The sequence below is a fragment of the Prionailurus viverrinus genome, chromosome B3 (assembly GCF_022837055.1).
Source record: "Prionailurus viverrinus isolate Anna chromosome B3, UM_Priviv_1.0, whole genome shotgun sequence".
Lineage (NCBI taxonomy): Eukaryota > Metazoa > Chordata > Mammalia > Carnivora > Felidae > Prionailurus > Prionailurus viverrinus.
This window is the reverse complement of record NC_062566.1, coordinates 117,418,078-117,431,311: the sequence shown is the minus strand read 5'-3', so window position 1 is coordinate 117,431,311 and position 13,234 is coordinate 117,418,078. Positions and strand designations below refer to the sequence as shown.

Below are 13,234 nucleotides of genomic sequence, written 5' to 3'. Positions count from 1 at the left end.
TATCTCCCAGGGGGTCTAGCACTCAAAATCTCCGCAGTTACAAGTGGCATAAAGTCCCCCAAAGGATTACTGACCCAATTAAAAAGTCTTAGGGGTTGTGGTTTTCAGGCATGGCTGGATCAGGGTGCCCAGATGCTGTCATCAGGAACTTTTTTCCTTTCCTCTCTCAGTGCCGCTTTTCCCTGAGTGGGCTTCGTTCTGAGGCAGTTTCTCACCTGGCAGTGGCCAGATGGCAATGTCACACTTGCGTCACAGCAACCCCAGCAGTGAAACAGTCTTTTTTCTCCAGTCATTCAGCAAAAATGCTGACGAGGGCTGTCGTTGGCTCAGCGAGGTCACATGCCCTCTCTTGGCCAATCATGGAAGTCAAGGACACACAGTGCTGCCATTGATTATGTCAGAGTCATGTGCTCCTCGACGGAGTCTCGTGAGATGTCTGCCCTACCTCCACTGAAGGGAGGGAAGGATGGGGTCCCACCCGGAAGAAGGTCCATCCGTGCTGGTCAGGGTAAAGCAACAGATATCTCTCTAGTGTAGGCATGCAGCCCCCCTTTCACGGTCTGGCTGAAGGCTAGTCCCTGACCTTGGTGTCCATGCACGTAGTCAAAACTGTCCAAGTCTTTCTCTAAGGGAGAAAAGGAGGACCAGTTAAAGACTCATTAGGAAGCATAAACGCAGCCTGGCTCACCAGGTAAAAGTTTATGACTTCAATATCCGGCTCAGCTGGGACCTGGATGCTGTTTGCACGAACTTCTACCGGCTTTTTCTGCCTTTAGTTCTTCACCTGCCATTGCAAGGCACTGGTAGAACTTCCCCAAATGAAGACACTAGGCTTTTCGACACGTGGATTTGATGTGACTCAGCCAAGAAGACTTCTAACCCTGCTGCCCACTTAAACCTCGCTCTTGGGGTTCTGGAGACCACTGCCTCTCCAGCTCCTTCACGGAAAAGGAAAGAGGTGCTGCCTTGACTCCCTCATCAGCAGGCCATTCTGGTATGTATGTATGTATGTATGCATGTATTTTTATTGCTTTAATCAGAGTAATAGGTTTTTAAAAATCAAATACACTAGGGGACTTATAATGAAACCTCCAGAGGCAACTATCTTTATTATTATTTTTTAATTTTTATTTTTTTTAACTTAAAAAACTTTTTTTTCAGTAATTTTTATGCCCAGTGTGGGATTTGAACTCAAAACTCCAAGATCAAGAGTTGCACATTCTGCTGCCCGAGCCAGCCAGGTGCCCCTACATTTCACTTTTTCAGTAATTTGTTATGCTATGTACCTCCAGATTTCTAAATGTACTATATATTTTTTATTTTATTTATTTTTGATGTCTTTTTTTACACTTTATTTTAGAGATAGAGAGTGTGAGTGGGGAAGCGGGGTAGAGAGAGAGACAGAAAGAGAGAAAGAGAGAGGGAGAGAGAGAGAGAATCCTAAGCAGGCTTCACACTCAGTGCAGAGCCCGATGTGGAGCTCTATTTCATGATTGTGAGATCATGACCTGAGCCAAAACCAAGAGTCAGATGCTCAACAGACTGAGCTACCTAGGCTCCCCTAAAGATGTTATATATAATATATATAACATTTAATATGTATTAGATATTTTTGTATATTTAGATATTTATAATATTTTAGATATTATCAGTTGACTTTCTATAGTGGAATCTTAGGATTTAGGTCTCTAACCACACACCCTACTCCTCAGCCTAACGCACCTGTTCTCTGACATTTTTGCTGAAACCACTATTTAGTGTTTACATTATTATGTGCGTGTAAAACTAGTTCACAGCTGAGCCCTGTAGTGCACCATGATTATACTTCCTCTCTTATGCAACTCGGAGTTACTAGATTTGCCTCTTTCTTTCTTTTTTGTCTGCTTGGTTAGCTGTTTGGGTTTGTTTTGTTTTGTTTTTTTTTTTTTCCTCTCTCTGGGAGCCCTGTCCTGCTTCAAGCTGAACTAGCTAACTCTGCCATCATCCTAGAATGCTCCTTCCCTCCATCATCCTGGGGATCCTTTATTCCTTTCTCTTTTTGGTGGCACAAATCCCTCCTTTCTTCCTGAAAAAGTGTGCCTTAGAAGTAAATATTTTGAGGCCTTGCATGTCTGAAACCTTTGCGTTCTCACCTCACACTGACTGATAGCAGTTGGGCTGGATATAGAATTGTGGGCTGGACACAGTTTTTTCCTCAGCACCTTGAAAGCATTGTTCGTTGTGACTGTTCCGGTGTCACAGTTGCGAGGGCCGATGCAAATGTTTATTGAATGAGTGAGTGACCCCGGGAGTGCTTGTCACATTCAGGTTGGTGAAGCTATAGACCTTGACACCCTGACTTAGCACGTGTTGCTCTGCTGTCATCATTGTCCACCCCTGGCTTCTGTGTTTTGTGAGGGGCAGGGCTCTCACCCTAACTGTTCTCTGGAGGGATAAGTCCAAAAGGTTCTATGGCTGGGCTCTGGGAAGCTTTCAGCCTGGTTAGTGCTGGTTCCGTTCCCCAAGCTGCTACAGAGGTCTACTACATTCAAACACTCCCGGAGACCGCTGGTTGCCTGCCAGCCTCTTCCTTTTTGCAGGTGGAGGCAGTTCAGGCCACCTCTGCATGTGAAGGGTCCTGTGGCCGAGGCGGCTCCTGCCAACTGGCTCCTGACTCATCACAGTTCCCTGCACCTGTGAGCCACCCCATAAGAATAACTCTCAAGACACTTCTCCTCTCTGTTTCCACTGTCCCTGCCTTGGCTCAGGCCGTGACATCTCTCTCCTGGAGTACTCCTATAGTCTCCTAAACACGTCGTGTGGTCTCTTCAAAACATGTCCATGAATCTTTGACGCTCTTCCTTCCGAAAGGCGGAGGCTGACTCCTCTCCCCTTGAGTATAGGCTGGACTTACTGACTTACTTCTAACAATGGAATTACCCTCCAAACCAAAGTAATCTATCTAAAATGAAAATCTGAGCAAGTACTTAACATTTTTTCAACTTGAAGTATAGGTGAGGAGGTGACATATGATATTAAGTTAGTTTCAGGTGTACAATGTGTAGTGATGCAACACATGTACATTACAAGATGCTCATCACAATAAGTATCTGACAATATTATTGACTATATTCCCTGTGCTGTGCTGTGCTGTGCTGTACTTCTTAATCCCCTGCACCCGCTTAGCCCATGATCAAGTAGTTTTCCTTCTAAAACCCTGCCCGTGCCTACTCACAACTCTCAAGGAGAAATCCTAACTCCTTTGCTTCGCACTCAAGGCCCCCTCTATCCCACCTGGTCTCTCGGCCTCACTCCAGGGCTTTGTTCCAGCGACACTTCTCACGCTCCCTCACGAGGAACTCGTGGCACTGCCCTAACCGGGCCATGCATATGTCTTTGGGCCCCTGTCCATGTTGTTCTCTCTGCCTGGACTGACCCACATTTCCCTCTTCCTCGAACTAACCAGCTAACTAACTAGCGTCCCAACAAATTAACTAACAAGAGTAGCTTGGGTGCTGGTCGATCGTGAGCCCTACCGACGCTTGGCACCACTGATCCTTCCCCTCCTGGGATTTGAACTAACAACATAAAGCCAAAGGGGGAGGGTGGCGAGAGTACGTAGCAATGGATTCCTGCTCAGAAACCCTTTGTGACTTGTCCCTGAGATAACCAGGAGATACTGGTTGGTTTGGGCATGCTCACGCACTATCCCGTAATTGCTCTCAAGTCAGCGCATGTCTGTGCATCTGACTTCCTTATGACAAGCTCCATGGTGAAACCCGTTTATTTTACCCCTTCTTCCTCTGCTGTGCCCATTCTACCCTCTCTTCCCGGTTGGCGCCTGGTACCCAGGGTGTGCCTACCTGGTGAATGCAGAGGGAGAGCTGGGTGAGGAAGGCTGTGTGGCTTGCTGACTCTGGAAGGAGAGCCACCCTCTCTGTTCCCCTCCCGGTCGCACACAGCCTCATTGCCCCACTGTCAGGTTAGGGCAGGTTGCCTAGAAGCAGTGAGGTGGGGATTCTTGCACACGTGAGTTTTTGAGGGAGGGCTCTCAGGTGACTGCCAGGGGAGTGAGGGGAGCAGGAGGGGGCAGGGAAGATCTTGGCATCTTGGTGTGTTCGGCTGAGGTATGGCCTCAGCTGTTTTTTTGGGGAGCTCCAGAGTAGGAGCAGCGCCACGAAATCGGTCACATCGTGAGGCAAGGAGACTGGCCTTTTGTGTCCCAGTATTGGTCAGTCATTGCCTCAGTCAGGAAACAACCAGCATTTCAGGCTGTGCAGCTCCAGTAGGCCGGGGGCAATTCTCAGAAGAAGGGGTCAGCTGTGAGCATCTCACCCCCACAGTGCTTGGGGGTGGGGGGGCCAGCCTGGCGCAGGGATCTGGGTCACTATGCCGAGCAACTTGGGTGCACAGCTCCCGGCCTGAAGGTGCCTCTCTGGGCCCACTGGCACCCAAGATTTAGGCTGCCGGAAGCCTGCGGCTGAGTTGGGAGCTCAAAACAGGCCTCTAGTTTGCCCAAGGAACTGCTTACAAAAGAAGGCTTTGGGGGCGCCTGGGTGGCGCAGTCGGTTGAGCGTCCGACTTCAGCCAGGTCACGATCTCGCGGTCCGTGAGTTCGAGCCCCGCATCGGGCTCTGGGCTGATGGCTCGGAGCCTGGAGCCTGTTTCCGATTCTGTGTCTCCCTCTCTCTCTGCCCCTCCCCCGTTCATGCTCTGTCTCTCTCTGTCCCAAAATAAATAAAAAACGTTGAAAAAAAAAAAAATTAAAAGAAGGCTTTGTAGTGGACTGAATAATGTCCCCATCACATTCTCATCCACCTGGAACCCCAGTATATGAAATAGGGTCTTCGCAGATGTTTTAAGTTAAGGTATAATTTATATAAGGTATAATCTGTCCCAGATTTGGGATGGGCCCTAAATCTAATGGTGAGTGTCCTTATACGAAGGGAAGACACACAGAGACACACAGGAAAGAACCACGTGACAGCAAAGGTGGAGATTGGAGCGATGTGCCTACAAGGCAAGGAACGCTAGGAACCACCAGAAGCTGGAAGAGGCAAGGAAAGATGCCCTCCTGAGGCCTTCGGGAGGAGTATGGCCCTGCCAGCATCTTGGTTTTAGACTTTTGGCTTCTTGAGCTGCGAAAGAATAAATTTCTGTTGTCTTGAGCCACGCGGTTTGCAGTCATGGGATAGGCAGTCCTTGGGAACTCACCCAGGCCCTCAGGCCTGACGCAGGGGCGAATACAACACCCCAGGCTGGGAGTCTCCCTGCCACCAACTTCCTGCGTAACCTGGGCAATCCTTTGCCTTCTCTGAGCCTCGCTTTCCTCACTTGTAGGCAATCTGCCAGTCCTAAATCTGGCGTGAGGACGTGAGGTTCCCCCGAAATTCCCAGGCTGAGGAGTCTTAAAGACACCCCAATTCCCAAGAAGCCTCCACTCACCCCTGGTCAGGGGTGCGGGCCCAGACCTGGGTCAGGTGACTCCAACACATCTGCTCTGCTCCCGAGGCCCCACGTGGGCATCCCTGGAAGAGCAGGTTTCTGAGGAACCTTCTAGCTCTAGGTCTGTGAGAAAAGACTGAGGAAAGCACACCAGAATGGGTAGCTGGCTGCAGGATCTGTTGTTAAAACAGAACAACTCCCTAAGTGGCACATTTTAACGTACTAAGCTGACGTGAGGGTTTCTAAGACCGAGATGGAAAAACATCTGGGGCAGAGTTTCTCCAGCTCTCTGTGGTCATGGGCCAATTGTTAAGTGCAGGAGGGCTGTGCGGTGCCTTCTCATGGGCGCGCGGTAGATCTACACTAAAGTGCCCGCAGATGCACGGGACACCCTGGAAAAGGCGGGGTGCGAGCAGTGGTCTCTGGAATGGGGTCCTGGGGCTGGCGGGCTGCCCATAACCTTCCTATTGTCTCCTGTCTACAGGTTTTGAATTTTTTACCCTCTGCATGTATAACTTAAAGAAAAAAAAATCAGCATGCTTCAAAGCAAAAAGGAAAATGCCCTGGTGCTTGCAAATAAACACGGAAGAAAGAGAAAGGAGTTTCTCGGCTCCTCCCTTTCCCCACGTGGCCAGCCCTCTCGGCAGTTCCCCTGTGAGTCTATCCATATATTTGTGCACCTGCCTCCTGCAGCGCCAGGTGCCCAGCAAGGCCAAGCGTTAAGGGTGGGAGGTAGGCTTGGCACCCCTGGAGCCCGGGAACTGGGAGTGCAAGATTCCACACACAGGCAGCCATGCGTGGGCAACAGAGGCTGAAAAGTAGCCACAAGAGGCAACACACGGAGGCCAGCTGGAGGGGGCCCATGTTTCATTCCATAGCATAAAGCTTTGTACTCAAAAACTTTTTTTAATTAACGAAATCGCCAAATGAGTGGTGGAGACAGCAAGTCCTGTGGGCTCCAGGGGAGGACAGAGAGCTGTGAACGGACCCCAGGGAGCACTTGTCCAGGGGGAAATTCTGAGCTGGGCAGATCAGGTGGGGAGGGGAGGTGACCGGGCTCAGGTACGTTGCTGGGTCCTGGGACTGGGGCGTTTTGCCCCATTTGGGCACCCGCTCCCCAAGTGGCACATTTTAACGTACCGCGTTGACGTGAGGGTTTCTAAGACGAAGAAGGAAAAAACATCTGGAGCAGAACTTCTCCAACTTTCTGTGGTCACGGGCCAATTGTTTTCCTAATGTGTAATCAATGACGAGCCGTTTCTTTTGTAAAACATAACACAAAAGAATTGCTGGAAGAAAATGAAATGAACAAGGGACATAAAATACAAGCCAATTTTTTTTGAAGTAGGCTCCATGCCCAACGTGGGGCTTGAACTCACAACCCTGAGAGTGAGAGTCACATGCTCTACCGACTGAGCCAGCAGGCGCCCCTCCCCCCCAATTTTTTTTTATTAGATTCAACTGACATAAAACCGTTCTGTCGAATTGCTGTGACAGTATCTAAATGCTTGGGGACGGTTCTCGGACTTCTCTCATCCTGGATCTGAGCAAGCAGCGTGCACGGCGTGCCAGACCACGTTTCGAGCAGCCCTGCTCCAGAGAGAGAGAGCCTCAGCGAGCGAGGTGGCGAAAGCTTCAGAGAAGATGGCCAAAGAGTGGGGCTTTGAGAGCGCTCCTTCCCAACCGCCCCCACGCCCCCGCCCCTTCCGGGCTTCGCCCACATCCTGGTGTCTGATGCTCCTGCTGGGAGAAGCCCCTGGAGAATCAGGCAGGCCAAGCTGGGATGAGTGGTGTCCTGGCATGTTCATTCTTCAGGATGCCTACACATTGTGTTATTTAAGTACTTGTTCAACATTTGTTCGGAGGAGAGGCTGAGTCCTGCCTGGGGCGCAGGGGTAGGAGAAGGAAGCTGGCAGAGGCTTCAGTTTCTCCTGGACTCTCCTTGGCGCTTTGGTCCTGCCCCCAGGTTGTCGACCCCTCTTCCTCAGTGAATGCCCTGCCGGTGACCAGACTATCCTCTTTGGAAGGTGGCTCGGGATGGAGCATATTCCTTGGTGAAAGTCTCTCCCTGGCCCTAGGCAGCTTGTCCCAGTGGGTCCTGTGGTCTCCTGAGGTCTCTCCTTCCTGGAGAGGTGCTGGAGAAGGCAGCCTGCTCAGTCCTGTTAGGACGCGTGATGTTTTAGCACCCAGAATGTGAGCCTCCTCCTGGTTTAGTATCTGGACAGCTGCCCAGCAGGCCTCCTTTAATGACTCTTATTAACCTGTTTCCCTGCCGTGATGGGGCAATGATAATAAGAATAAAAATAACTACCCTTGTCTGACCCTGAGCCAGGCACTGGGCTCAACACCTTACGTGCACTATCTTGTCTGTCTCACAACCCTGGGAGGGTGAGTGCTGCTCCCATTTTACAGACAAGCAAACTGTGGCTCCACTTTTAAGCAACCTGCCGAGGTCACACAGGTGGTGGCTGGGAGAGGCAGGAAGGCCAAGTCTGTCTGACGCTGAGCCCCCATTCTGCACCAGGGCATGGAGGCCTCCGATGAGTGGGGAGGAAGAAGAACCCAGAGTGGGATCTAGGTGTTGGTCTGAAAGGAGCTGGGCCAGCGCAGGCTACAGAAAGCTGAGCAGGGGCAGAGCTGAGAGTGACGGTCACCTTCTCCATCTCCTTGGGAGAGGAAGCGGGCAGCCCCCAGCTCCCCCGCCGCAGTGCACACTTTGACTCTGCGGGCTCAGGGGACACTGGCGGGTACTGACCTCTCCGCCTGGCTTCCACAGGAGGTTTTACACTCAGCCCTCTCGCGGGGCTATAAGGTGCTGGGCAAGCGCCAGCTTTAGGGTGATTTTACCCCAGGACACTCCTCAGCCAGCCAGCTGCAAGACGATGAATAAACTTGGGGCTTATGCATTTTTTAAAAGGTTAAAAATAAAATGATTGGGGGATGTGATCAGGCAAGACCCCTTCCTTTGCCCCTTTTCCCAGCAACCCCCCTCCCCTCCCCCCCCCCCCCCCCCCCCCCCCCGGAGAGAGAAGGTCTTCAGGTCAGAGGGAAAGAAAGCAGCTGCAGTGAGACAATGAACATCTGGGCTGGGTGTGGGCAGTAACACAACGATACAACGAACATCTGGGCGCTATGCCTGGCCCTTCTCACCTCTTCCCGGCTGCACTGAACCCTCAGCAGGGCAGACACTGGAGGCCCCACTTATGTTTGGATAAAGAGCAGGGGGACAACCCCCCTGGTGTCCCCATGTTGCTCCAAAAGCAAAGGGACCTTCTTACAAGGTGAGAAGCTAAGATGTCTCCTGTGATTCTTTTCTGAAGGTGCAGGGGATCCTTTCTGGTCACCGGAGAAGGAGAGAGTGACAAGTCCGCGGGGGAGCTGCAGTAATACGTCCCTCAATAACGCGCACCTCACGGGGCGCCTGGGTGGCTCAGTCACCCTAAGCGTCCGACTTTGGCTCAGGTCACGATCTTTCTGTTTGTGAGTTCGAGCCCCGCGTCGGTTTCTGTGCTGACAGCTCAGAGCCTGGAGCCTGCTTTGGATTCTGTGTCTCCCTCTCTCTCTGCCCCTCCCCTGCTCATGCTCTGTCTCTCTCTGTCTAAAAACTAAATAAAAACATTAAAAAAAAAATTTTAAAAAAAAGAACCTTGTTAGACTCCACGTCAGCTCCACACGTACAAACGACGGATGTTGTGTAGAATATAAAAGTCATGAAGCACGATTGACAAATGCCATGTGTGAACCCACCATGTCACTTGAGGACTATGCACAGCGTTTGCTCCTCACCGTGACCTGTGAGGTCAGTATGATTGGTCCCATTACAGACAACTCAATGAGTCAAGTTCGCAGGAACCAGCGAGGGGCTGAGTCAGGATTTACGCGCTGTTGGTCTGATGCCAAAGCCTGTGCCCTTCCTCTTCCCTCGCTCTCTCTCTAGGGGTGAGAGTTCCCTGCCCACTCCGTCTGTGCCCTCATTTTCTGTAGGACTGTAGACTCACCCCTCCCGAGGTGTCTGTACCCTGCTGAATCACAGAGTTTGAAGGGGCTCCCGATGCTGAGCTGGGTCACCCCAGGCTCTGGGTACCCTGTGGTGTCGAGGACGCAGAGGAGCCCTCAACGGTCTCGCTCCGTACCCTTCAGCAGCCAAATGGCCATGTTGCGGCTGCCAAGAGCTGAAAACACCCACTTTATCAGCCGTTTCCAGGTTTATTTTTTTTTTTTTTTTTTAATTTTTTTTTTCAACATTTTTTATTTATTTTTGGGACAGAGAGAGACAGAGCATGAACGGGGGAGGGGCAGAGAGAGAGGGAGACACAGAATCAGAAACAGGCTCCAGGCTCCGAGCCATCAGCCCAGAGCCTGACGCGGGGCTCGAACTCACTGACAGCGAGATCGTGACCTGGCTGATGTCGGACGCTTAACCGACTGCGCCACCCAGGTGCCCCCGTTTCCAGGTTTAGCACACAAAGCTGCTGGCCACAGGGAAAAGACTGGGGTTTGTATCGTCCATTGTTGGGTGACCTGGGCCAGGTGTCCAGAAGCTAGAGTTTGGTCCCCGTCATTTGATTTTCTCTCATTCCCTCCCCCACCCCATGCAAATGGGGTACCGATTGTTCTGGCAAGCCAGGGGCTCAGTTCACTGAGGGAGGGAAGTCCCCTCCCAAGAGACCTGTTCTAAAGGGGGAGGGGGGTTCTCTTACCCTTGGCTCCCTGGCTGGCATTTAATAGGTACAGCATTGCTGAGACTGAAATACTTACATTCCAGTTGGTACATAGCTGCCCAAGCCTCCCCGCCAAACCCCCCACCACTGTCCCAGTCACTCTCCCTGGGAACTCTGGGACATCTCCCAGATCCCACAACTACAGGGACATCTCTGGGGCCTCCAGGACCCTGACCCACTGCCAAGGACAGTGCCCATTCTGAGTGCTGAGGCTGTGCTGCTGGGGTCATTAAAATATTTGAATATCCCCCCTCGTGGGACCTATTTAGGTCTCAGGGTTGAGGAAAGGCCATTTTGAGGGAAGTTAGGGGTTCTGGGTTCAAGCTCTGTCTCCAGTAAGCCATGTGACCTTGGACACACAGTCTTTCTCCTCTCTGGGCCTCAGTTTCTTTACCTATAAAACGAGGGCACTGGACCAGATGAGTCCTAAAGGCTTTGATAGAACCCTGTGATTCCTCCCTCTCTCTCCCAAGCAAGTGTCTGGGGAGGGGGTGTAGAGAGGGAGGAGGGAGGGTGGCGGGGGGGGGGGGCGAGGGAGAGTGGCAAATCCCCAGTTTCCTTGCCACCAAGCCTCATCTCCAAAAGTGACAGGACCTGCTGCCTTCCATGTCTTCAGGCTTTAAATCGAGGTGATCCCTGGTCTGGCAGTGTCTGAGCCCCTTTCTGTGACCCTTCCCCCTTCTGCCCTGCGCAGTTCACAGCAGCATGGGCCTCAGATCCTCTGTCTGCCTGGCGGGCTTCCCCAGGCACAGCCAGGCAGGGCCGCTTCGCTCTGAGCAGCTCCCCTTCCTCATTGTCACCCCCCTGCTCCTCCAATCCCGGTCCTAGGCTCAGCCCTGCCGGTCCCAGCTCCAGAGGTCCCAGTGAGGACACAGACTGTGTGCTCCCAAAGCACAGGCTGAGGTGAGGGTGGGACCAGAGGGGAAGGGCTGGTGTGTGGCAGCTGGAGGGGAAGGGGTTGGAGGGGAGGAGGCAGCCCCTCCCCCCACCCTGCTGAGCTGGCCGTCCTGGGGCGCTGGCGGCAATGTCACTCCTAGTGCCCCCAGTCCCCGAGAGCAAGGCCAGCCAGGTGGTTCTGCCCCCACTTTTTCATCAAAGCCCCAAGTCCCACGGGTCAGGAGGCAAGGGGCTTTCCTATGGGAAGGGGTGGCAAATTATGTGTGGGCCATGTTGGGGTTGCTGATCTGTGATTTGCACCTCAAGGGAAAGAGAGCCGTGACAGATGAATCTTTGTGGATGTGGGAGCTTTTCTGCCCTCTCTGAGGGAATACGGTTGGTCTGTGGATTAGCTGCACCACTTGGGTGCTGTAAAATGCAGATCTCCGGGCCCTCGGACCGAAGGGGAAGGGCTTATTCCTCCACTTTTCATAGGCTTCCCGCCCCTCTGATTCTGATGCACACTGAAGTTTGAGAACTTGGGAGAAAACTAGTTGCACTCTAATAAGCTTTCCAAGCTTCTCCACTAGAACATCTAGATAGAGATTTTCTTTCTTTCTTTTTTTTTTTTTTTTTTTTTTTTTTTTTTTTTAAATTTTTTTTTCAATGTTTATTTATTTTGGGGACAGAGAGAGACAGAGCATGAACGGGGGAGGGGCAGAGAGAGAGGGAGACACAGAATCGGAAACAGGCTCCAGGCTCTGAGCCATCAGCCCAGAGCCCGACGCGGGGCTCGAACTCACGGACCGCGAGATCGTGACCTGGCTGAAGTCGGACGCTCAACCGACTGCGCCACCCAGGCTCCCCTCTTTTTTTTTTTTTTTAAGAGGGGGCAGGGGCAAAGAGAGGGGGCGAGGAGGGAGAGAGAGAATCCCAAGCAGGGCTCCATGCTATTAACACGGAGCCTGCCTCGGGGCTCTAACTCACGGAGATCATGACCTGAGCCGAAATCAAGAGTCAGAGGCTTAACTGACTGAGCCACCCAGGTGCCCCCAGAGATGTCTTTTTTTGCAACTACAACCTGGAATTCTCTAACCCTGCAGAGTCTTCTGGGCCTGTTATCTCCTTTCCTCTCAGCTCAGGGTGGACCCCAAATGCTCAGCAGCACTGCATTCGAACTGTGGCCTCCCCGCCCCAGTGCTGAGTCTAGCTCGGCCAGCCCGTTCCGGCTCCTCCTAGTCCTGTCCATGGACAGTCATGCCATCCTCCACTACCACCCCACAGTGCTCTGCTTCTCACAGGGCTGGCCTCATGCCCACGTTCCTTTGAAATTCCCATCTGGTGTTCTTCCATGGATGATTGTAAGCTGCCCGGAGGATGGGTTCCTAATCCTGTGGGCATGTACCCGTGGGAGGTCCAAGGATGGTCTACAGAGGGTCAGCAGAGCCCCTGAAATTGCAACATTGGGGGAGGCTGCATTTTTCTGGGGCCACTTCATAGTTTTCATAAGAGTCTGTGTCCTAGAATACACTAAGAGACACTTTAAGGATGGGGACTTTTTTCTTTTAATGTTTATTTTTATTTATTTGTTTGTTTACTTATGTTGTGAGAGAGAGAGCAAGCCAGGGAGGAACAGAGAGAGAGGGGGACAGAGGATCCAAAGAAGGCTCCACGCTGTCAGTGTAGAGCCCGACGTGAGGCTTGAACTCATGAACCGTGAGATCGAGACCTGAGCCGAAGTCAGATGCTTAACGGGCTGAGCCACCCAGGCACCCCCAACAGGGACTTTATCTTGGACATCTTTGTGTTTCTTGAGGTGCCACTCACCATGGAGTTTTGCACAGGACGTGTGTAATCATGACATTCACTGGGTTGTTTCTGGTCAGGGGCGACGAGGAAATGCCATTACCATGGTTAAGAAGAGAGCAGTACTTTTCCTTTCTGAAATATCTTTACGTCTGTCATCTTGGGGAGTAAACACACGACGCGTGGGCTTGGCAGCAGCAGCGTTTTCCCCCGAGACGGGAAGGTGTGGGGAATGGATGGACACGAAAGACGCCCCTCGGCAGGCCTCCCATTGAATTCGTGGAAAGAAAGAGAGGTCCGCCAGCCTTACATCCAGTGCTCCGCGCTCGCCTTTCACCCTGCGCCGGAAGGGATGCCATCCAGGAAACAAGACGTGGGAGAGACAAAAACATGGTCAGAGGAGGGTA

General features: G+C 52.0%; 1 long non-coding RNA gene and 1 other non-coding gene across 2 annotated transcripts; one reads left to right on the top strand and one right to left on the bottom strand.

The window, feature by feature from the left end:
• The first annotated feature begins 422 nt into the window (after nt 1-422).
• LOC125169077 (uncharacterized) lies at nt 423-8,949 on the top strand. Its single transcript, XR_007153435.1, has 3 exons — nt 423-994; nt 5,909-6,078; nt 8,745-8,949. It is a non-coding gene; the product is annotated as an uncharacterized LOC125169077 (long non-coding RNA).
• TRNAE-CUC (transfer RNA glutamic acid (anticodon CUC)) lies at nt 6,779-6,852 on the bottom strand. The gene has a single exon. It is a non-coding gene; the product is annotated as a tRNA-Glu (tRNA).
• Nucleotides 8,950-13,234: the final 4,285 nt, after the last annotated feature.